Source organism: Cryptomeria japonica, chromosome 1, assembly GCF_030272615.1.
Source record: "Cryptomeria japonica chromosome 1, Sugi_1.0, whole genome shotgun sequence".
NCBI classification, from domain to species: domain Eukaryota; kingdom Viridiplantae; phylum Streptophyta; class Pinopsida; order Cupressales; family Cupressaceae; genus Cryptomeria; species Cryptomeria japonica.
In genome coordinates, this window is record NC_081405.1 from 17,215,350 (window position 1) to 17,241,582 (window position 26,233).

At 34.9% G+C, this 26,233-nt stretch overlaps 3 non-coding genes across 3 annotated transcripts; 1 reads left to right on the forward strand and 2 right to left on the reverse strand.

Moving 5' to 3' along the window:
• Positions 1-17,132: 17,132 nt before the first annotated feature.
• TRNAQ-CUG (transfer RNA glutamine (anticodon CUG)) lies at positions 17,133-17,204 on the forward strand. The gene has a single exon. It is a non-coding gene; the product is annotated as a tRNA-Gln (tRNA).
• Positions 17,205-17,586: 382 nt separating this feature from the next.
• TRNAN-GUU (transfer RNA asparagine (anticodon GUU)) lies at positions 17,587-17,660 on the reverse strand. The gene has a single exon. It is a non-coding gene; the product is annotated as a tRNA-Asn (tRNA).
• Positions 17,661-17,799: 139 nt separating this feature from the next.
• TRNAP-UGG (transfer RNA proline (anticodon UGG)) lies at positions 17,800-17,871 on the reverse strand. The gene has a single exon. It is a non-coding gene; the product is annotated as a tRNA-Pro (tRNA).
• Between the last annotated feature and the right edge of the window lie 8,362 nt (positions 17,872-26,233).

Below are 26,233 nucleotides of genomic sequence, written 5' to 3' on the forward strand. Positions count from 1 at the left end.
TTTTCTCTTACGAACTGCGAGAAACGACATTTTTTCTCTTACGAAAAATACAGTTAGGTAGTTTCACTTGTTATTGTTTTCTTATCATATATAAGTTGAAATAGTTCAGTTATCCAGAGCGTATGGCCGTTAACCACAAGGTCGGAGGATCAAGCCCTCGTTCTAGCGTCACAAAGCTTATTACAGTTATTTGCTTGTGTCTCCGCGTCATTAAAAATATATGTATTATTATGTTGTTTAACCTATTTTAATATATATATATATATATATATATATATATATATATATATATATATATATATATATATATATATATTATCATAATCAGAATAATATATTGCTTAAAATAGGAAAGATTTATATCCAAAATGCTAATAAACGGTCTGTCACTATATGGGGTCTCGCCTTTACATAACCAACAGAACCCGAAAAGACACCAGAGGTGATATTAATCTTTAGCTACATTACTATTTATATAACTAATCCAAAGTTTTAGTATTCATTACTATTCATAATAGAAAGGAAGGATGAATAATCATTTTATTATTTTCTATCTATCAAAAGGATAACATAATATTCACAAAAAGGGTGGGTGGTAAAAGGCAAATCTTCAAGGTTTATGTTGGTCCAAACCCAAGCAACATGAACCAACAAAGTCATTGAGGTGATAAGAACTACACCATCAAGGGGGTCACAGTCATTTAGTTTATCCCATACATTACTGGGGATGAAAGCATGAACAATTGGTTCCTAACCAATAAGACCACCCTCCTCTTCTTTACCTTAATCTACAAGTTGTTGAACATAAATAGGAGAAATCACCAAATCCAAATGAGAAAACTTAGCAAAATCTAGATAGAGAAGAGCACCATTCCAATGTGAAAATACTAAAGATAGGCAAGAAGGTTGAGACCATCCATAGGCAACATGATTTGTAGATCATTTGGAAGGTGGTTAAGAGTCATGTGATTGGGAGCGATGATCTCTTCTAGTAGGTTAACTGTGTCCATGGCTACATCCAATTGGAGGGGAGTGACCCTAGTGGGAGGTAGAAGGAAATGAAATTTTGACAAATGTATAAGGCACATTACCCTAGTGATCTAAAAGCACTTATAGATGAGCACCTTCAAGTGCAATTTACATAGTTACACTTAAAGCTACATAAGCACATTGGAGCAAATCATAGATATAGTGTGAAAAATAAATTAAAACTTCAACTACACAACCAATAAAAATAATAGATTTTTTATCTTTCCAAATGTTAATAAGAATCACCACCTTAAAAGTGGCCAAATGTAGGTGAATTTAAAAGGGAGGCAAGTTTAATCCCCTAACAAATTATCTCATAAAAATGGTTCAAGCTTGAATAACTTAAAGAAGTCATGAATCCAAGAGTGGGATTCTTGGGCTTAGGTACAAAACCAAAAATGATGCCTGAGAGTCTTGTGTTTTTCAAAAAATAGACAATAGGGATTAAGAACACCCATATTAGATACATAGGATCCAAATAGAAGGCACTGATACATAATTCATCAAGCGAAATGAGCAAGGTTGTGTTCAAGAACAGTTGATCAAATAATCTAGAATCAATAGTGCCAAGTTCCTAGAGATGATTTGGAGGTGCTAATGGAGATTTAACTAGCTCATAGTGGGGAGATGATGTATAAGCCAAAGACACCCCTTATAGGGTCTAATTATGAAATGATGTATCAAGATACCATTTCAAATTCTTTCATCTATGCTCGAAAGTCCCAACCCTAATTTTTTTGAACCATGTAGGGAGTAATGAAATCAATATTTTTTTGGTTTGTCTTATTGGTGCAGGAGCACTTGATCAATTTTGTTGTGTAGGTTCCAGGAGTTTGGAATCATGTGATTTTGGTTTATAATAAGGTCATTAGGTTTGTGAATAAGTACTCATAAGTTTGTAAGGACCCTAGGAGTCACTGATTGGCCAATGTTGGCATATGGGCTCTTAAGGGTGTCGGGAAGAGTACTTGGTAGAATAAGTTGATTTTGTGTTAGAATAGGATGGTTGTTGTTGTGTAGTGGTTTTTAAGGTCATTTGAACCCCTAGAAGTGATCTAGGTTTGATTTGGGCAAAAGTTACTCAACTATGTAAAAGTTGCAAAAAGTTGCAAAAGTTGCTCATAGCAACTTTACAACTTTTGCATCTTCCAAACACCAATGGCTAGTTGGTTGTCTTTTTTAGTTAAAAGACACTTGTAACTAACCCAAGGCCGATATAAGGCTTGGGACAACTGATGAGAATGTTGGTTGAAGAATTGAATTAAGGAGAGTAAGTTTTATCCTTCAATTTTAGCCACACAATGAACCGGTGTCCTGAAAAAACTTTGAGTTCTTATGTAGGTGAAAGGAGAACTCGGTTGGTGCAGGAGGAAGACAATCAAAGTGTTACCTCACCAATCAGCAAAGTTGGACCAGTTCTAGATGGAGAGAACTTGATATTAAGGGGGACCTTATTGAAGGTACAACAGGCCAAAGAACCTACTCAAAGAAAGACACTCTTCAAAACCACTTGCAGATCATGTGGTAAGATTTGTAGGGTCATAGTGGATTCAGGGTCTACTGAGAACATTGTAGCAGTTGAGATGGTAGATAAACTCAAGTTGAAAAGGTTGCCACATACCAATCCTTATAAGGTATTATGGTTGAGTAAAGGACAACATGTGCTAGTTGATGAGCAAGCTTGGATATATTTTTAAATTGGAGAGTATAAGAACAGAGTGCCATTTGTTGCTTGGACACGCTTGGCAATATGATGTCAAATCCATACATGATGGGGAGAAGAATTCTTATGTTATCACCAAGGAAGGAAGTTCCAAATGGATCCTTTGGTTGTTCAGGGAGAAGAAAGACATGTAGGATCAAGTGTTATGTTTCTTAGCGAGAAGGAGTTCATAAAAGAGTTGAAGCATGAGGGGGGACCAAGGATATGCCATCATAGTGAAACCGAAAGAAGAGGCAAAGTTTGAACCTAAATCAGTAGTACCTCAAGAAGTGAAGACCTTGTTGGACCGGTACAAGGACATTGTTGTCAATGAAATACCAGATGCTTTACCCCCATACAAAGATGTGAACCATCAGATAGACCTCATACTCGGAGCTACCTTGCCAAACAAAGTTTCTTACAAAATGACACCTACTCAAAATGAAGAATAGCAAGACAAGTGCAAGAATTGCTAGATAAGGGGTTGATAAAGAAGATTTTAAGCCCATGTGCAGTACCTAATGTTTTGGTACCTAAGAAAGATGAAAAATGGAGAATGTGCACCGACTCAAGAGCCATTAACAAGATTACCATTAGATACCGGTTTCCAATGCCAATAATTGAGGACCTAATGGACTACCTAGGAGGAGCTTGTTACTTTTTAAAGGTGAATTTGAAATCAGGCTATCATTAGATAAGGATCAGACTTGGAGATGAGTGGAAAACAGCCTTTAAGACCAATGAGGGGCTCCATAAATGTTTGGTGATGCCCTTTGGGCTCACAAATGCACCTAGCACTTTCATGAGACTCATGAATGAAGTGCTTGCATAGTTTATTGGAAAATTTGTGATTGTTTATCTTGATGACATTCTGATTTTTAGCAAGTTAAGGGAGGAGCATATCAGACATTTGGATTAGGTCTTGAGGAAGCTACATCAAGAAAAGTTGATGATCAACTTAGACAAGTGTGAGTTCTTCAAAACTAAACTAGTATATCTTGGTTTTGTAGTTTCTCAAGGTTGTTTGAAAATGGATCCAACAAAGGTAGATGCAATAGTTAATTGGCCTACTCCTAAGTCAATAGGAGATGTGAGAAGTTTTCATGGATTAGCTTCATTCTATAGGAAGTTTATTAGAGGGTTTAGTCATGTATGTGCACCCATATTGAATACCATCAAAGGAGGAATGAAATGTCAGTTTAAGTGGACTAGTGTAGCAGACAAGGGGTTTGAGTTGTTGAAACAAAAAGTAGCAGAACTACCTTATCTTAGGCTTCCTAATTTCAATCAACTCTTTACTGTGGAGTGTGATGCTAGCAAGTTGGCAATAGGAGAAGTTTTGAGCCAAGAAGGTCATCTGGTAGCATTTTTCTCTGAGAAGCTCAATGAGGCAAAGCAAAAGTATTATACCTATGACCTAGAGTTGTATGTCATGGTACAAGCCGTTAAGAAATGGCAACATGATCTACTTCCCAAGGAATTCATAGTTTATACTGACAACCATGCACTTAGCTTCTTGAATGGACAAGAGAATTTGCATCAAAGACACATCAAATGGGTTGAGCACTTGTAGGCTTATACCTTTTCCATCAAACATAAGAAAGGAGTCACCAATAAGGTAGCAGATGTCTTAAGTAGAAGAGTTCTTACCATCCAAGAGGTGCAGCTCCAAAGTGTGGGATTAAATGATCTCAAAGATCTATACCAAGGTGACAAGGATTTTGGTGAAGCATATGAAGTTTGCACCAAGTTTACTAATGTTTGTCATGTTGCAGGAAGGCCTTTTGTTTAAAGGACACTTACTTTGCATACCTCAATGCTCTATGAGAGACAATATCATTAAGGAGAAGCACCAAGGCATCTTAGGAGGACATTTTGGTCTTGACAAGACCTTAGACCAGGTTGGAAGGTTTTATCATTGGCCTAAACTTCAGTCAGATGTTAGAAGGTTTGTGGAGCAATGTCCCATATGTTAGAGAGCTAAGGAAACCTCCAACAATGCAGGTTTATATTAGTCATTGGCCATACCAACCAGACCTTGGGAATGTTTGAGCATGTACTTTGTTCTTGGCTTGCCTAGGACTCCAAGAGGGTATGACAGTGTTTTTGTCATAGTGGACAGGTTCAACAAGATGGCACACTTTGTGCCTTGCAAATGCACTAATGATGCCTCTTACATAGCAGGGCTATTCTTCAAGGAAGTTGTGAGGATTCATGGCCTACTGGTTAGCATTGTGAGTGATAGAGACACTAAATTTGTAAGTCACTTTTGGCGAACCTTATGGAAGAAACTAGGCACAAAACTCTCCTTTTCATCAGCATACCATCCACAATCAGATGGTCAAACTGAATTTGTTAACAGATCCTTAGGTAACTTGTTGAGATGTCTCACCAAACAACATGGACAAGCTTGGGATCTAGTATTGGGTCAAGCAAAGTATGCCTACAATGACTCAGTTAATAGAAGCATAGGTCGGAGTCCCTTTGAAATTGTTTATGGATGTCATCCTAGGGGTATCTTGGAGCTTAGAGACCTCAGTCCTATGGACCATAGAAGTGCACAAGGGGAAAACTTTGCAGAGAATGTAAAAGAGATACATGAGCAGGTCAAGAAGACATTGCAGCAACACAATGAGAAGTACAAGGCATTAATAGATAAGAAAAGAAGAGAAGTACACTATAAGGTAGGTGATCTAGTATTGGCCTATTTGAGGAAGGAGACGCTACCCAAGGGACAACCTAGAAAGCTATGCATGAAGAAGATTGGACCTCTTAAGGTGATACATAAATTTGGCAATCATGCCTATGAGTTAGAGTTAACTCCAAACTTGGGCATATCCCCAATCTTCAATGTATGTAATTTGTATCCATACAAGGGGTCTCAGACAACTACAAATCAAGAAGAACCTAATGCTATAGAAGATGTAGACTAGTTACAAGATTTACCTCCAAGCCAACCGGTCACATTGGAATGCATCTTGGATTCTAAAGTTGTGAAAAAGACTAGGAAAGGAGTCTATAGAGACTATCTGATCAAATGGATAGGGTTACCAGAGTCAGAGGCTACATGGATGTCAGAGAGAGATATAATACACCATGGTACCACTGTACAAGCAGCAATTTTGTTGTGTAGGTTCCAAGAGTGTGGAATCATGTGATTTTGGTTTATAATAAGGTCATTAGGTTTGTGAATAAGTACTCAGAAGTTTGTAAGGACCCTAGGTGTCACTGATTGGCCAATGTTGGCATATGGGCTCTTAAGGGTGCCAGGAAGAGTACTTGGTAGAATAAGCTGATTTTGTGTTAGAATAGGATGGTTGTTGTTGTCTAGTGGTTTTTAAGGTCATTTGAACCCTTAGAAGTGATCTAGGTTTGATTTGGGCAAAAGTTGCTCAACTATGTAAAAGTTGCAAAAAGTTGCAAAAGTTGCTCATAGCAACTTTACAACTTTTGCATCTTCCAAACACCAATGGCTAGTTGGTTGTCTTTTTTAGTTAAAAGACACTTGTAACTAACCCAAGGCCGATATAAGGCTTGGGACAACTGATGAGAATGTTGGTTGAAGAATTGAATTAAGGAGAGTAAGTTTTAGCCTTCAATTTTTGGTGTTTTCAGTGAATTGCATTGAGTTTTCATTGGTATTGTACGGTCTGTATGGACTTCCAAGCCCAGAACAAGATATGAATTGTTAGAACAGAGACTTGTCTTCCATTTCATGGTGATTTGAGGATTTGAAGTGTTATTTTTTGCAAGTTTTAATTTTTTTTGTTGCAGGCGGGTCCTAAAGACCTTGAAACAAGGGTTTTGAAGACTCTGTGGCTCATACCTAGCATTCCATGGTGGAACTCCATAATGAAACCTTGTGGAATGCTAGGAGGCCTTGAAAAGTATGCTTTTAATTTTTTTTTAAGACAAGGGAGGCTAAACTCCAGATTTGCCACCATACCCTAGGCTTGGCACGTTGAGTTGGCAAGCAATGGGGATCATGGACAACAGGCCCTAGATGGGTAAATTCGTTGGATGGATTTGAATCCAGGTTGGATTGGACATCCTCATGGGTATAGAAACCTAAGACAATCATCAGAATCCTTGGCCATTTGGACTGGTTAAGGCATTTGAGCAAAACCCTATTTTGTAGGCTTAAAAGGAGGAATTAGGCTTAAAAAGGGTTAGGATGGTTAGTGACCAGACCCATTAACAATTTTGTGATATAGTATGTGTTGGTATTTTGATGATGATTAGTTGTGATTGTCATTGATGGACACACACTTATTTGATGTATGAGTTTTTCTCAATCGGTAATTGTTCCAATCAGTATTGTATGCCATTAAATGTATAGCCTTTGTTTGTTGAAGACTATCGGTGTTTTGCAGAAGATGCTTATTGGTCTCAACATGACCGAAGACCCCAAGCGGTATGAAGATCTCAAGCAAAATGAAGACCCCGAGCGACAATTAATCTTTTGATCATAACACTATGTTCCAGTTTTCCAGTCTTCATTTGTCAACTGTTAATCGGTATATTGTATTAAACCGGTATAATTGTAATGTGTGATGAGTTATCACCCACTGACACTTTGGTGGTGTTTCTGTGTCGTGTTACCAAATGTGTCTAGATGCACTGTACCTAGAAAATTGTAGTCTAATCTGATTGGACCGAAAAATCAGGCTCCTATATGAGGGCATCATATCTAGGGTTTTAAGGTAGTTGTTGTGTACGAACGTTGGAGAGAAGATTAGGTCTATGCGAGAAAAGGTATCTCATAAAAGAGATAGAGAGTGCAAAATATAGAAGATTGAAGTAATGCTTGAATGCATTAACAGGGAGTTGTCAAGGATCTAATCAAGCATTTTGTGCTACTGTCTAGATCATTCACTTGTTGATTACTAATATCTTCGACAAGTCTGAAAACCTTAATCGGGTAGGCCCAGCCAAGCCTATTCTAAATCCTCTAACAAGGTGGTTCACAGTTGTGGATCTGAAATCCTCTAACAGGGTAGTCTTTAGAAAGACTTATCTCCTAACAGAGATCTGGATTCCTAACAGGATCTGTTCTAGTGAAGAACGTTGTAAGGCCTTAACCAGTCTGACCTTAACTGATCTGGTTACTATTCTGCAGATAGTTGACTTGTGAGTTTTACTCACCATGGTTTTTCCCATTTGGGTTTCCATGTCAAAACATCTTGTGTTATGGTGATTGTGCTTCTGTGGGTGAATGCTTTATTTGCTATTTGGCTTATTTATGTTTTAACCGGTTTATTGTTTAATTTGCTACACCGGTCTGTAGTTAATCTGCTTAAGTGTTTTTTTAAGTTATTGTGTATACTAATGCACCCCCCTCTTAGTATTCATCACAATCCTTGGCCATTTGGATTGGTAAAGGCATTTGAGCAAAACCCTATTTTGTAGGCTTAAAAGGAGGAATTAGGCCTAAAAAGGGTTAGGATGGTTAGAGACCAAACCCATGACCAATTTTGTGATATAGTATGAAGCATCCAAAAGGGTATCTGAAAAGATAAAGAGTTCATACCGGTGTTCAGGACTTCAGGCAGATAAGTGCAAAATACCTCACCGGTAGGGCTAATTGGACTAGGTTTCCTAGTAGGCCTAAAAGAGCAAATTGGTCCTAAAGCTTAGAATTGGTAATCACCAAAGTCCATAATTGAAGGGATAGGGTTGGAAATCAAAATAAAATAAACCCTAAGTGTGTTGGTCATGTGTAATGAAGATCCTATGGTAGAGGGGGTTGGCTCATGGGGAAGGTGTGAGAAGTTGTTGGGTTGGAAAGTCTCAATTGAGGAGTGTTGGACACTCACAAGTCTAGGGGTGATCACCTTAGTCATAGGACCTTGGGAAGGTCAGTAAAGGTGATCCCTACAACCTTTGGAAGGTTGGATTAGTGGGAACCATTAGAGGGTTCATGAGACAGCCTAGAGAGACATCAAGAATAGGCAAACCCTGAAGGAGTGACCAATCTCTCTACATCACTTATGGTCTTGGTTTGATTACTAAAATTTTAACTTGGCTTAGGTCAAGTTAAAAAAATATTTGTGACTTTGCAGAAAAGATCTTGCAATATTTTAATTTCTCTATTATAGAAACTCAAAGCTCAAACCTAAGGGTATTTAGCTACAACTTTGTCTTGACAATAAAGAAATAACGTTATAAATTACGATCTTAGCATATAATCATTATAAATAAAATATAAAACAAATAAAATGAGAATCATACAAATATAGATTTAACACATTACACAAGATATACATGGGAAAACCCTTATGGGTAAAAAAATCCCTATAAAGCATCATTTTATTAAAACACTTACAAAATATAGTCCATTTGATGCAAGAGAATCCACGAGCATAGAGAAATCTTGCATTAACCAAAAATATTATTATGTTAGTTTTCTATTAAGTTTGGGAGGATAAAAATAAATGCAATCATCTATAGGTTTTCATGTACTTTGGAAAGTGTCCAAGGGGACATAGGGATTTAAAATAATTTAGTATTTATTGCCTATGTCAAAAGGCAAATATAATTTTCATGAGTGGACACATATTCTTTGGCATCCACATTTAGAAGGTCAAGATTCATGGTAAGGTTGAGTGAAATGGACACCTTTCTAGGTGCAAATATTGGGAATTTCAAAAGTCACCTCCTTAGGTGCCCTTTTGGGAAAGTTTTAGGGAATGTCATGGGTTGTGTATTGTAATTTTTTATTTCCATGTGTTTCTCTCCAAGAAGGGGTGTGACATTTACAAGAGGCACACGAGTGTTATAAAAGAGAGGCTTGGGCTAGTATTTAGAGTTGAGTCCTTCAATCCAAATCTCAAGAAAAAAGGCTTGTAGATTTGTAAAACCAATTTGGCTAATATTTTGTGAGTTTTGAATATTGTAATTTTATATCTCATTAAAGTAATAAGAAGAAAGTATTTTCTTCTTGCATTTATTGTTTTTTTGGTGTGTTTTTATTGTAGGTTGGAGTAGCCCTTCATCAAGTGCTATCAGAGAGAGATTTCTTGAGTGTGCAGGTGTAGCACTGAATGTGAGGTATTTTTCACCAGGACTTGTGGTTTTGGGATCGTGATCAAGATGCCTCCACGAGTGATTCATGGTATGTGTGGTAGAATAAATACTAGTGGAAGAAATGTTGTTTTATAAGAGGATTAAGGAGTTCTTGAGAGAATTGTTGAAGCATTGCAAGAGGAGTTAAACAAAAAAGTGGATCGAAGAGGTCAAGATGAAAGTGAAGATGGAGTTGATGAGGAAGAAATTTTCAAAGAAGAACAAGAATCAATGAAAGATCTTGAAGAGGATATATTCATGAGAGCCATATCCAAGATTGGGAAGAGGACATAGGTGAGAGTTTATACATTTTTGCAACTCTAAATCCAAAGGAGTTGATTCAATAGATCAATGATATGGAGGAATTCTTCAAGCATGAAGAGGTGGAAGATCCTGATAGGGTCAAATTTGCAAAGACCAATTTGAAAGGTCATGCCAATATCTAGTAGAGAGAAGTTTAGTCAGAGAGAAATAGAAGAGGCATAAACAAGATAATGAGATGGGATCATATGGTAGACAAGTTGAAGAGGTTGTTCACCCCTATGGATTATAAGTTTGAGTTGTTGAAGAAGATGCAATGTTTGAAGCAAGCAAACAAATATATTAAAGAGTGCAAAGAAGAGTTCTATCGGATCTTAATCAGAATAGGTCATTTTGAGGCCAACAAAGAGAAGATAGCCCATTACACAAAATTCTACCCCAAATAAAAAAAAATTGCTTGCAAAATGGAGCCTAGATGATTGAGATATTGCTATTTGAAAATTGTTTGTGTAATTATGATGCTCATATCTTCAGGATACCTCCAAACTTCAGTTGCCTATAGATTTGGCCTTTAGAGACTAATTTGGATGAAAAAAAGGCAAAAATCACTTTCTCAAACCTTTTGATCCAATGGTGACCTTAGGTTTGACCCAACAAGCTCTATTTTTGACTTGCACTACAAAGCCACAAAAACAAAAACCCCAAAATGCACCAAAGATATCTCAAAAGACTAATCGGTCAAACTCTAAAAGCTCTAATACGATGTAAGATTTGCCTATGAAGGTAGCCACCCAAGATCTAGAGGCCTAGGAAAACACAAAACATGAGATGATCAATATGACAAGAATAAATTGTATTACGGCTATCAATAATGCAATAGAATCCATGAAAGTACATAAGAGACCCATTAGTTAAATAGGCCAAGGTGAAACATAATATGATATAAGATTATGACATGATATGTAAAGTGATAACTTATCACCCACCTAAAGTAGAAAAGTGATAACATGATATGTCCACTAACGGTGGAAAATTGATAACATGATAAAACCACCAAAGGTAGAAGTTCCACATGAGATGGAAAGTGATAATGTGATAAGTCCACTAAAGGTGGAAATGTCCTATGCGGTCCCTACATAAACTTAAGTAAAGTTGTAATTAGAACCTAGTTGAAGAAATCACAAGGTACAACACCTTAATTACACCAACAGGGAATACCAATAGCCTACTTTAGTGAAAAGCTAAATGAGGCCAAGAGGAAGTATTCAATGTATGATCAAAAGTTGTTTGCTATTGTGAAAACACTCAAGAAGTGGAGACATTACTTGCAACTCAAGGAGCTTATCCTCTGCACCAACAATCGTGCCTTAGAATTTATTAATAATCAAGGTAAGTTAAACCAAAGGTATATGAAGTGCATTGAAATTATTCAAAGTTACTCATTTGTTCTTAGACATAGAAATAGCAAGTCAAATTGAGTAGCTAATGCATTGAGTAGGAGGTGCTTGTTGTTGAATAAAATACAAGTGTTATGGGTTTTGAATCAATGAATAAAATGTATGAAAAGGATCTTGATTTTTGGTGTAGCATAGGTAGCTTATAAATTTCCAATTGAAAAGGATATAAACAAGTCTAGCTAGAATACTTCATTCAAGAAGGGTTGTCATTTAGGGAAGAGTAGTTATGCATTCTAAGAGGATCAACAAAATATAATTTAATTTGAGAGAAGCATGGTGGGGGACTTGGTGGGCATTTTGGAGTGGATAAGACCTCGGGGTGGATAAGTGAAGCATATTATTGGCCAAATATGATTAAGGATGTAAAGGACATAGTTGAAGGATTCTCAATATGCCAACATGCTAAAGGAACCAACCAAAATATGAGATTATATTAGCCTTTGCCTACACTAGAAAGACCATTGGAAGAGGTGAGTATGGATTTTGTTCTTGGACTCCCAAAGACTCAAAGGATGAATGACTCTATTTTTGTGGTGGTAGATAGGTTATATAAAATGGCACATTTCATCCCATGCAAGAACAAAAATGATGCCATACACATTGCAATTTTTTTTTAAGAAAGTAGTAGGGCTACATGGTTTACCCAAAATCATTGTTTCAAATAGAGGTACTAATTTTGTTGGTCATTTTTGGAGAACATTGTGGAATAATTTGGGCACAAAATTGACTTTCAATTCACCACACATCCTAAAATAGATGGAAAAACAAAATTAGTTATACTCCTATGAATTTGCTAAGGTGCCTAATAGATGGAAAACTAAAGAAATGGGATGTAGTACTTGAGCAAGTATAATTTGCATACAATAAATCCATCGATAGAAGCACAAGTACGAGACCATTTCACATTTTCTATGGATTTGGCCCAAGGGGTTTTCATGGATTAAGAGATAATGCATATTTAGGGAGGAAAAGTTTAGTAGTTGAAGATTGTTGATTATTTGCATGAACTAATCAAGGAAGTTAAGGAAAGGTTGGAAGCAAGCATTAAGAAATACAAGGATTTTTTTGATTTAAAGAAAATAGAGGAAGAGTTTTAAGATGGAGACTTAGTTTGAGCTCATCTACAAGAGGAGAGATTCCCTTGAGGCACCCACAACAAGTTGAAATGGAAAATATTGGACCATGAAAGGTACTCAAGAAGTTTTCAAGTAATGCATATGAGATAGAATTTCCTTGAGGGGTAGATATTTCACCAATTTTTAATGTGGATAATTTATATCATTTTCATGATAGGGAGACAAGTGGGAAAAATTTTGATGTTTCAGATTGCTAAGACATGATATAATAAGAGAAACAGTTTCTAGAAAAGAAGTGTGAATAAATTGATGCAACGATGGACTGTAGAGTGGTAAAGAAGACATGAGGTAAAGAATATAAGAATTATTTATTAAAATAGAGAGGAAAAAAGATGGATGAAACAACATGGGTGGTAGATCTATAAATTCTCAAGTTTGGGATTCTAATACTAGATGAATGTACATGAGTTGTCACTCATGAAACATTCTTTCTCATTCATGAAACATTCTTAATTACCAATTTGATTGATGTAAGATCATTTGTGTGCACAAGCAATACTACACATCCAAAAAAATTATTTTTCCTTTTTGTTTCTTTTTGTGTTGCGTTTTTTATTTGATCTTGTACGAAAGATTTTATGCTCTCTTTTCTCTCCTCTATCTCTCAAAAAATTAATTCAAAATTTGAGGAGTTTATTGGAGACATAAACTTTGTTTAATTATTGTTATTTTAAATTTTGATCTTCATCAACACCTTATGGACTTCTCTATCAAGAAAATAACATCCTACACAAACCACTATCAAGAGAATACCACTAAACTATTTATGTAATGTTTAAATTTTTATTTTTTTTGTTATCCTCAGGGTATCCCTGCGTCTCAACCCAACGCTAAAACCTGGAACCTTACCTTGGCCATTAACAACTGAGTTGGGGCTTAGGAGAGAGGCGAGCTAAGGCGAGACTAGTCCTTGGGGCCATGCGACTATCAACACTCACCTCCAAGTGTGCGCGGAAAAATAATTCACGGGCAAGGGAGTCAAACCCAAGACCTCGAGGAGCAAACCCAAGACTCAAGCCAACTTCGCTAGCCCACGGGGGGCTATGTCTAAAAATAGAATTAGCTAATTTTAAAGCGCATGTTGTTTTTGGGAACTTTTAGAAGAAGTTATTTTTAGTTGAGAATACTTATTTCTAGTTGCAAGAGAAGCTTTGTCCAAAGGATAATCTATATTGAAACTGTATGTAAGAAATGAGGGTTAGTCAATCAAGAGAACAAACAACCTGCATACCAATGAAATATTATATGAAAGAGATCAAATGAACAAAACAAGTTAAATCATTAGTCTCCTAAAATCATTCCATTGTTCTCTATCTCCAAGGATTCTTCAAATCAAGGTTGTTCTTAGATTACTTGAGCACTTGATCTTTAGAATGACTACCTAAAGAACGAGGGATGAATTGATAAATATCTAAATTCAAGTGCAACTAAGATCTATGATATGATATTGAGAAGCTATGATATGATAAAGATGATGAGGCTAAGAAGAGATTATGCTAACATGATATGCTACACTAACATGATATGCTATGTTAACATGATGATTTTTACCACTAAAATGCCCCTAAGTGATCAAACTTGCAAAGAGAAGCAAATAGGACTCCTTGTTAACCCGCACACAAGAAAATTAGATAACCTGGATGTAAAAACTTGGGATCTTGATAATGAAGAAATGAGGCCTATTTATAAAAGAAATGGGCAATTGGATGACCAAGATTGAATTGTCTTATGAAGGGCTGGGATTGAATGATTTTCAATCCATGTGGGAGTTTCAACCCAATCCCATGTTGACAAGTGTCACCAGAAGAAGGCTTGAGAGGAGGTGAAACAAGCATTAAATGTTTGGGAAGACATGAGGGTTACCCTCATGTGGTTGGGTTATTGGATAAAGCTATTATCCAATGACAAAAGTTATTGACCAATGGGTAAACTCTTGTGCAAAGTTTAACCATAACCATGGTCAAGGGGACAAGCCATGTGGATTAGTGTGTTGAAGAAAGGAAGTCTTGTAAGAGCATTAAATTCTTTTTGGAGACTTTGATGGTTAACTTGCTTGAAGGGAGAAAACCTTCAAGGCTTATGTAAGAGCCTTACAAGTTTGAAGGACTTTGCAAGCTAACTTGTTGGAGAAATAAGTCCTTTAAATGATTTTGGAAGACTTTCTCCTATTTTAAGAAATGACTTCCTCTTATTTAGGAATGTGACAATGATTAGGATAGAATTTGGTTAATTAAGAGGGATTTTGGAAGTTCTAGAAGAATGATTAGCATGCAATTAGGTTTTGTAGGAGAATGCAAGTGGGAGGGATTTTGGGATTTTCAATTAAAATAAAATCATTTATTTCAATTAAATGGTGCAACTTACATTTGTAGGAAAATACAAGTGGGGGATTTATAAAAAAATATTGATTTATTTATATGGAAGAATTGATTTAATCAAATGTAAATTTAATTAAATATGGGAAAGGGGATTTAATCAAATAAATATGATTTATTCAATTAATAGAAGAATTTGGCTAGGTGAATTAAATCAAATAAATTGAATAAGTTATTTAATTAATAGTAGAAAGGTGAAAAGGGATTAATTAATCAAATATTGAATTTAATTAATAGTTGGATAAATGATAATTAAACAAATGTAAAACTCATTTAACTAAGTGAACAAAAATAGGTGTCTACATAAACTATTTAAAATTCTCATGTAACCTTTCTTTTTTCAAAGAAAAAAAAATTAAAAATAATATTGTGTAAAGTGAAACTTTCAAATCCTATTGTAAGGAGTAAAAGTGTATAACCTTCGCCTTAAATTATATATTTATTTTACACTTATTTTTTGTATTGTCATGGATACATAATTGTAGTGCTCAATTTGTCTTGTTTGGTGCATTAATTGATTTTAATCTTGAACCCATTAAACTCTAATTAGCTTTATTATTTCTATGAATAAAAATGATCTAGATGTATTTGTATCTAGGATAACTTAAAGAAATGGCCCTTAAAAAGATTATAAATTCTTAGTAAATCTTTTTTTTTTGGAAAAAATATTGATTCTAATTGGTGAATCTTTTTTTTTTTAACAGCAAATATTAATTTTATTGAAAAATTTATGCACATCACTCAAAATTGATTAAAAAATCCTAGCAAATCTTAGCAAACACTAGTTATGAAAATTAATTACTTTGGCAAATACTTTTAAAAATATATCTTTCTCAATGCAATCCCCTAATATTTCTTTTTCATTTTTTCTTAAAGTAGAAGTAGGGACTCAGGGGTCATGATCATTAGTAAGGTCAAGAGGTAGTGAACCCATTTGGGGTCAAGGGGGCAACACCCTTTTATCAAGGTTGAGGGGGTAGTGTAAATATATTATTAAGAAAACAGTTAAGTTCACACTCATTGGACACTTTCAATCAAAAGCATATAAGAAAAATGCTTATATAATGACCCTACTCAAAGCTATAAAATTGTCTCTAATCTAACAATTACCTTTGTTTTCTTGGAGTTAAAATGTACTTCAGATCAAAATCCATATTCGGCTATTGATCTCCTTTAATCAAATAGTTCTCATTTCTATTTGGGAGATAAAATGTAACCATGCTTTTGAAATGTTCATTGAACTTGAAATTCCTTTTAGAATGTTGATCTATCCTTGCGTGCCTAAAATCCTGCCAAATATTACATTTCTTCCAACCAATAACACAATGGCCTTATGTTCTTAGATCAGCAATATCCCTAATAAGATATATTGAGTGTCTTTCCTTTTTTATGTGAGGCCCACCATTATCAACATGTTGATATTTGACCATTGACGTGATTTTGGACATGCAAAGATAGAGCGATGAAAATTAATGATAAAAATAAATTACATTAGCATACCTCTAAATAGAAAAGTGTATCGAAGAATATATTTTTCCATAAATTAAGACCCAATTTTGTGAAAAATAAAGAAATAACTATATACTCCTTTACAAAAGAAACATAATATAAAAATATAAAATGAATAATATTTTAATTCATATTATCACAATCTTTTCATAAACTCTTTTTTTTTTTAATTAATCCCAATATCATCCATAGTGATAATACGATTAACATTCAATAACATTTATTATCCATATTCAAGACATGTTGAGATTTACATAAGTGCATGCTTTTTACTAATTCTCTTTCTATGAATGCATGCTAATATTGAATTGTTTGATTGTCAATGTCATTAGATTTCTGCAATCCATTAGTCTATCTGTAAATACTTTTGGATTTGATTGTGTGAGTTTTTTTGCATCAACTTTTCGGATTACACTTCATCACGATGATAGTAGAGAACACCAAGATTGAATTGTTTGATTGTATTTTGAGTGAGAGTTTCAAGGGTTTTTCAATTGATTGTCCGTTTCTCCAAAGGGTTTTTCAATTGATTGTCTTTTTCTCCAGAGTCTAGTTTAATGAAAAAATTTTTAATAAAAATGAAAAAAAAACATCAAAAGGTCCCATGGTCTAGTGGTGAGGACATTGGACTCTGAATCCAGTAACCCGAGTTCAAATCTCGGTGGGACCTAACAGAAATTGAAAAAAAAACAATTCTGTAGCCATTTTTAAGTTCTTTTGCCAAAAAAATCACAGTGAGCAGACATTGAAGAATTAAAACAAATAATCCTTCCCTTGTTAAAGAACTCAAATGTAATGCAATACACAGAAGCTACTTCTGCAACTGTTGTGGATTTATCTATACACTGTGCACTTTTATTTATAAAAATTCTAGGTAGTGATGCCTACATTAAAACCAAAAAAAAAATTATAAATAAAATAGTGAAAAACAAATCAAATGTTCAGCAAGATTGATCTGCATTTACTCCGTAGAATTAATTCATTCATCCACTGCAACAACAGACAATAAAGGTGGACTTAAAATAGCAATTATGCTGACAACACCAATCACACGCTAGAAGGAGGGCTTGAACCTCCGACCTTGTGGTTAACAGCCACACGCTCTAACCAACTGAGCTATTCCAGCCGATGCAACGATATTCTGTTGTTAACATCTACAAACTCTAAGGAAATTAGCTCTTCCAGCTGATAAAGTTAAATTTAAATAATGAAATAAAAATTAAGAAAACAAAATTTAAATAATGCGATCTCGAAAAATTTTAGAAGGGGCATTCCGAGAATCGAACTCGGGACCTCTCGCACCCAAAGCGAGAATCATACCACTAGACCAAATGCCCTTAGACATTTAAAATGTTCTAAGTTAATTCTTTAACTGAAATTCTAGAAAGAGAAAAAAATTAATATAAAGATTAATTTTGTGTTAAGAAAATTAATATAATGCCTTTTCCATTATGAAATTCCTCACCACTAGACGATGTATTTTTGTTCTCCCACAATACAAAGCTACTCTCTCACCAAATATTTCCTTAAATATAAAATCAAACAATTCCAACTTGACCTTATGTGATTGAACATCTTAGAATACCATCTTTCTCTTTGTATAATTTATTTGATATAATGTATGTAAATATCAACCTATTTAAACAGTTATGATATATGAAGAAATGTTTCCACTTACATAGGAGATTATTGAATTTCTAAGTGACTTCCAAGTTTCATGACATAAAATACATCTAATTTATATATACATTTCTAGGATAGAGCTAATTATTCAATGAATTAAATAGGTAACAGATAAGTAGATAGTATAAGATATAAATCATACTCAAACTTTTACAATATAAGTTTCTTGTTATCGTATTTCTTTTTATCTATTCTTTTTAAATTGGCAATCACATTTTAGTGTATAATAGATGTGCTAAAGAAGTCTTAGAGGTCAATTACAGAGTCCTTAATTATATGATGTGTTGCATTGAAAGTAGTCTACCATGGACATGTTGCAGCTTTTAATTATATGCACAAAATAATTGATCAAAAGTCGATTCATGCGATCACACTACACAAACCCTCTTATTGTAGTTTTAGTGTAGGTTTCATGTTATAAAGCTTCATTACTTCTTGCTTAAAAATTAATGGGTGAAGACCTGTTTTGTGTGATGCTTAGAGCTTGCAATCATATGTGTCTTATAATTTTAATTGCTAGATTGAATTTAAAATATGGAGTACCAACATTTTTTATAACTCATTAGGATAGGCTAAAAACTATTGTTGTAATGCTTGTGTAGATGATATTCAAACCATGAAGATGATGTGTTTGTAATGCATTAAATATCAAGTTCAACTAACAAGAGAATGCTACCTAAGAATAAGATAACATTGTTAGATCTTTTCAATGCTTAACAACTAATCTTGTTGTACTCGATCAAATACTCGATTTTTAAGGAACACTAGATTAATATATACATTAAATGATGTGGTTCTGATATTTCACTATCAATGGGTTCAAATCTTGTTCATACTTTTTATTTTGTTAAATAAAATCCATAACAATGGTGAGTGCATACATAATCGTGTTACTAACCTTAAGAGAAAATTTCACTGAAGCTTTTCCATCTTAATAACCTTAAAAGTTGTATCATGGGGTACAATTGTGAAAAGAAAATTTTGACTAAGAATCGCATATTGGCTCAAGTATATGGCTAATTAAGAAACATGAGAAACATTTCCTAAAGACTATCTGGATTGACATCCTCACAAGGATCTTTTGAAGTGTATATGCTTCAAAATAAATTATCATGTCCTTAAGAAAATCCCTAAGCGTAGTTCCTCATGGAGATGTTTTAACTTTGGATTATAGGTATTGATTAAAAATCTCTCTCACACACAATCCTTTTTCTTTATTTATCTTCCTTTATGTTTCTCTCTAGCTCATTTTAGTGTGTAATGGGTATTGCCAAAGAGGTATTCAAGGTGAATTATTTTGTCCTTAATAAAATGGTGTGTTGTCCTTGGCATAGCTCCTCATGGAAATGTGTCATCTCTAGATTATTGACACAAAATAGATTATCAAAACTCTCTCTCTCTCTCTCTCTCTCTCTCTCTCTCTCTCTCTCTCTCTCTCTCTCTCTCTCTCTCTCTCTCTCTCTCTCTCTCTCTCTCTCTCTCTCTCTCTCTCTCTCTCTCTCTCTGTGTGTGTGTGTCTGTCTGTGTGTGTGTGTATGTATGTATGTATGTATGTATGTATGTATGTTTGTATGTATGTATGTGTGTGTGTATATATTTATACATATACATATGTGTGTGTGTGTGTATGTGCATGTATGTATGTGTATGTATGTATGTATGTATGTATGTATATTTATACATATACATATGTGTGTGTGTGTGTGTGTGTGCTATTTAAGAGTTAAGTTAGACACAAATTGACTACTCATAACACCACACACACTATAGGGTCAAGGGCATAGCATTGCCCTCCTCTTTACAAAAGAATTGTCATCAATGCTAACTTTTTATTTTTCTTCTTTTTTATTCTTTTTTGTTTCTTCTTCTTCTCTTTATTTCTCTTTTTTTGGTTCTTGTTCTTTCTCTTTCTCTTTGTATTGTACTTGCTCTTTTTCTTTCTCTTACTCTTGCACTTGTTGTTGGTCTTGCTTTACTTATTGCTCTTTATCTTTCTCTTTTGCTTGCTCTTTTTCTTTCTCTTGCTTCTTCTCCTTCTCTTTCTCTTACTATTATTCTTCTACTTCCTTTTTTTCTAATTCTTCTACTTCTTCTACTTCTTATTTTTCCATTTTCTTCTTCAAAAAATTCAACAAAATAATTATACAATAGTTCACTTATTTTGCTCCAATTTCTCAGAAATTTTAATTCTAGACTCTCTAATGGCCTCCTCAAAAACCCTTTAAAAATTAATTACAAATTCACTCAAGTGTGTGAGATATATGTTTTGCAAAAATTTAGGGCACAAACCCTAATTCTATAATAATTTGCTCACTTTTGCTCCAATTACTCTAAAGATTGGACCGAAAGTGCTCCAATATGCTCTTCAAAAACCCTTTAAATTTTTATTTTTTAAAAAATATATATTGCTCCAATTTGAAAGATATGCGATTACCAAAATGACCTCCAAAATTGATGAAAATGCCTTGCCTTCACAGTGACAAGATCATGCTTTGACACCACTTGTAGTGAAATAACTTACACAAGAAGAATAAAATAGGATATATGCTACAAATAATTGATACTAATAATATGCCACTTCGAGGGGGAAACCTCCTAATCCACTTCGAGGGGAACACATCAATAGTCTTCAATAACAACTCAATGCTCAACATGATGACAATAACTAGCCTATACCTCCTATATATACCATACTTATGTCTTGAATACCACCTAGGACAACTTAGATACTTAAATATAACTCCTAAGCTGACTGAAATACATATATATGATTATAAAAATGATTGTGTATCTTATTTAAGACTTAAGGTAGCCACAAGCTAACTACTCATAACACAATACACACTATAGGGTCAGAAGCATAGTAGCAAGGGGGCATGTAAGATGAATGTCATTGCCCTTTTTTATGAGACTACTATCATGAAAGTTGTACAACTTGTTGGGACTCATTTTGACTATGCCAAATTTTACTTGAAAGCTAGTTTCCTTTTATATTTTTCCTTTTTTCCATTGATGATAACTAACATGTTATGAATTCTAATGGGTCCCTCTTTGGTCAAATTTTGTATGTGTTCCCCGTAGTCACTCTTATGTGCCTATCAATTTATTGGAGATGATAGTTAACCCCATAGCTCCCAAAAATCATCTGCAACTAAAAGGCCTATCACATCTAAAGAGAAAATGACATGATTGTGCTATGCAACCTTGAGTGAGATATAGATCCAAAGAGGAATGTGATATTGATATTAACATATAACAAATTTCATTAAATTGGATAGATTGCAATTTACGCTTATCCATTTGAGTTTAGTTCAACATGTTAGAGAATAGCTCAAAATTGAATTATGCTTGTGTTACATTTATATATCATCAAAGTTTGAATAGGTGTTTGTAAGGAACAATAAAGTTGTCTTTAAGTTCCAATTTGCTATACAAAATCTACAATTAGATATCATATTTGTTAGCATAAGTATAGGATATTGTTGAAGTCGGTTGTATCGACATATGTGTAATATCTTGATGAATAATTCAACAAGTCCTTTGACTTTTCCATTTTTTGTGTTTTTTCTACAAAAAAAAAAAAATTATTATTTTTTTCCCGAAGTAGTATTGAAAAGCTCTCATTTGAATCAAATTATTTTGTATTAGTCTTTGCATTAAGTTGTTTTGATGCTATGATGACTTTCCCATGTTTTTCATCTACATGTGATTTTTTGATTGTTCATGTCCATCCAAAATCCATCAAGAGGATTTTTAATTAGTTAAGAGAGAAGATACAATCAATGTGGTACAATAAAAGAGTGGAAGGGTCCTAGCCATCCATGAAGGAGGCAATACTAAGCATAAAATTTATATTTTTTATTGTACCCTAAGGTGGAAAATGAGCCACCAAAAGTGAATAAGAAGCCAATGATCAAGCCAAATCCTATTGCAAAGTAGCCTAGCCAATTATGAACCAATGAAATTATAGTTATTTGTAATCAAGGGACTGGTTAAAAAATTAGCCTTCTTAAAATGACAAATCTCATGGATTTAAATCTAAGGGAATCAAATAAGCTAGATGGTACAAATTATGTTAACTATCAGTTTAGGATGCAAACTTCAATGGAAGGGTACAATGTTTGGACCATTGTAAATGGTACTAAGGCTAAACCTACTATGTCTAAAGTTTTTGTTCGAGATTAGGAGAAAAGAGAAACTATATTCACATACATATGTCTATTAAGGACTCAATCATCCCTCATATACCAAATATCACTGCCATCATCCCTCACATACAAGATATCACTACCTCTATTGGCAAATGGACAACTTTGAAAGTTGTGTATAAAATTACAAAAACAAAAAAATATATATATATAAAGAGACACTTTCAATTAAAATGGAAGGCCGTAGATTTGATTCCTAGTTGGTCCATATGAATTATAGCTCAATATGTGGTATCAGAGCCACACTATGAGCCCCAATCACTTGTAGTGTGGCTTAGGGGAGTGTTGGAAGTAAGCTACACCTAATCCAATGATGATGGGCTAGCCAAAGAGGTGTCAGGAGCTCAGTTGGTAGAGAACTCCAACAAAAAATGGAAGGTCCTAGGTTCAAATTGAAGATGGTCCATATGAGCTATAACTCAAAACATTTGTAGAAATATTTATAAATGGATAAATAAAAGATAATTTTTGTCATTTTTGTAAAGTATATATGAAATAAAGAAGACTAATTTTAATGTGAATAAATAAAAGTTGTATGTTTGGGTCTTTGAATCGAACCTTCTTCTTTTAAATTGTGTTTTTTACATGTTAAGTGCAATTGTTTACTTTTTAAACTTTTTTATAACTTGCAAATGTGTGTAATAGTATTTTTCTTAATAAATTTTAAAAAATCACTTGTGTTAGGTTTATTAAATTCACACTTCTATTTAGTTGAATCCACTTGTATATGATCTCCCTATTTTTAAAGCATCTATTTTATTAACTTTATAAAACTATTTAAAATCTTCATATGTAAAGTTGTACAATGAATATATTTTACAATGTTGGTATGAGTTTTTCTTAGTCCATTACATAGATGTGCAAGGCTCTAGTTCAAACTGTCTATATTTTAAGCTTTTCAAAATACATTCAATGAACAGTCATCAAAAAGAGGAAAATATACACAGTTTGAACTAGAATCTGGCACATCTATATTGTATATATTTTTAAATTTAAATTTAAATAAAGATAATCTAACGATCTTAAGGTGATGCTATATTATTGATCACTTTACTTCATATTATTAAATTCAAATCAGATTTATGTTCTTTTAAAATTCATGTGCTTCAAGTCACAAATTATGATCTAGTCATTTGTTTTTAAAAAAATCAGTGCATGATTTTACTCCACTATTAAAGAAATTTTAATACATTTATAACCTTCTTGTTCTTATTTCAAATTAGAAATTCCATTTTTTAAAATAGAAAAACTATTTTAATTTTAAAAAGAAACAACAAATAAAATATTAAAGAAGTAGCGTTGGAAAGAAGAATCCCACGTGTATGTGGTGTCACATGTTGAGGAGGATTATTGTTTAAAAAACAAAATGAATGTAGAACTCATACTCTAACATCATATTCCAGACTTTTTTTTGTGCTCCCAATTGAGGGAGGAGCAAAGGAGGAAAGTAAGACCAACAATCACTTAGATAGGATCAAGTTTCGGTTGCTTCAACTTCATTGGCATGATATTGTATGTGCAAAACAACTTCAACTGATGTTAAAATTCAAGATATTATGTTTGTTTTGATATTGGGAAATAACTTAAAGAAGGATCTTTAGCCCAACAAACCAAAGGCCAAGTGAATTTGTTGCTCAGATTTTAGAAGATTTGTCTTTTTGCCACAACATTTATGGTCTTCTTTTCAGGTTCATGTTGTAGACGTATAAAAATGACCACTTTCCTAAGTGAATATTAAATATTCATTTTTGTTGGTGTAAATAATTATTCATCATGGATATTATTACACTTACTTAAGTTTACTTAGGATAATGCATTTCATAGTAGTTTGGATATGAGACACTTGGGTGTTTGTACCACATTGGGATAGTGTGTGTAGGAGAAATTCCACCTCTTATGGTGTTGATCTTATTATTACACTATCATATCCACTTATTGTGGAGTGATAATTCCACCTTCGGTGGGTGATCCACCTCATGTGGAATATTATATTATTTCTCCTACCTACCCACACCTATTTCCTACCTACCTTTTTTCTCATTGAGCCACATGTCATGTTTGTGTGCTCATACATATCCCTAGCCTTGCCTATATAAGCAGGCACATCTACATTGTATGTAGGTTGTTGATCATTTTCTATTGATGAGAATACAGTTTATTCTTGTCCCATATTATGTCTCTATCTTGTACATTTCATTGACCTCTTGATCTTGGCAAAATCCAACATGGTATCAGAGCTATTGGGGCTTCATTGATTCGTCTTGAAGAGGCATTATTGTGACGTCAAGAGGCAGATCTGAGGAGCAGCATCTTTTGGAGGCGTCCTAGACCAGATCCGACCTCACCATTGCGTCCGGAAGGCCATTTCCATGAATTTTGGTTATAAAGTTGGCCTATTTTGGTGAGAAAAAAATTTTCTCCATTTTTGCCTATATCGTACGGATTTCGAAATTTTTTTTATTAATATTCAAAAAAAAAATTTCTTTCTGAAAATTGTTTTTCGAAAAATTGAAAAATCAAAAATAAAAAAAAATTGAAAAAATTCGAAAAAATCAAAAAAAAGTTGAAAAAGAAATTAAAAAAAAAAAAGAAAAATCAAATTTTGGGGGGTCCGCAGACCCCCCCCCGTGCTGTACCCGTACCTGTTTGCAGGCTTTTCGCAGGTGTACCACTCTCCGCAGAAAGTACCTGCACGTCCGTCCGTGCCGCAGAGTACCCCGCAGACCGTACCTGTCTGCGCGTTGATGCCGACCGCTTCCCGCGCCGCTCCGAGCTCCCCTGCTCCGCCCGCCGGTTGCTGCACCCGCACCGCCACTGCAGCGTCACATCCCTTTGCCCGAGCTCACGACCGCCGCTTCGGCATAGCATCCTCCCCAGCTCCCGGCGCCGCCCGAGCCCGGACTCCGGTGCCTCCCGCCGCCCCCTGCACGCCTCCACTCGAACGTCTGCAGCCTGGTTTCCAGCGCCTCGTCCACACAGCCGCGCCGCCCAGGTTTCTTCCGGCGCCCGTCCCTCCACCCAGCGATGCCCGCCTCCTCCCAGCCCGCGCCGCCAACTCTCCGGCAGCATCTCGGTCAAACTTCCGACCCACAGGTACACCCGTCCAGAGACAGCTCATCCGCCACGCGGACCTTCCGTACGCCAAGTCAGCTAATCCGTACGCCACATCAGCCTACCACGTCATCGATTCCGTACAGTACGGTTTGTACAGTCAGCATGCGCACACCGATATTCCGTACAGTGACACGCAGCATTCCGTACGCACAGTCACCTGGACACGCCATCTGTCCGTACAGTACAGACATCCAGTCAGCAGAGGCGAAGTTTTGGCGACGGTCATACGACCGTCAAATTTAACACAATGTTGTGCTAACGTCAGCGCCACATCAGCAGGGTTTGAAAATTTTTGGACCCCCCTCTCATTTGCATTTTTTATTTTGCAGTTCAACTTCAAATGGCCATAACTTGCTCATTTTTGCTCCTTTTTGGGTGCAATTTTTTTTGAAATGGGCTAGAATTTCGTGCTCTCCGCAGTGGTGAAATAATTTTTTGATTTTGATGCACGGATTTTTCAGAAAATGCAGTTTTTGGTGACTGTCCCTGAGTAATCCCCGTTTTTGCAACTTCAGAGGCTTCGTTTGGGGTCATCCGACCTCCTTTTTAGGTGCCGTTTTTTTTGAAAGTGCGTATTTTTTCGTCTAATTTCACATGATGCTATCAGATTGATTTCATTGTAAGTATAAATTTTACTTTCAGATCTTGGCCATTTTTGGCTCTCTTGGTACTTGTATATTTGCTTGAATCTCAG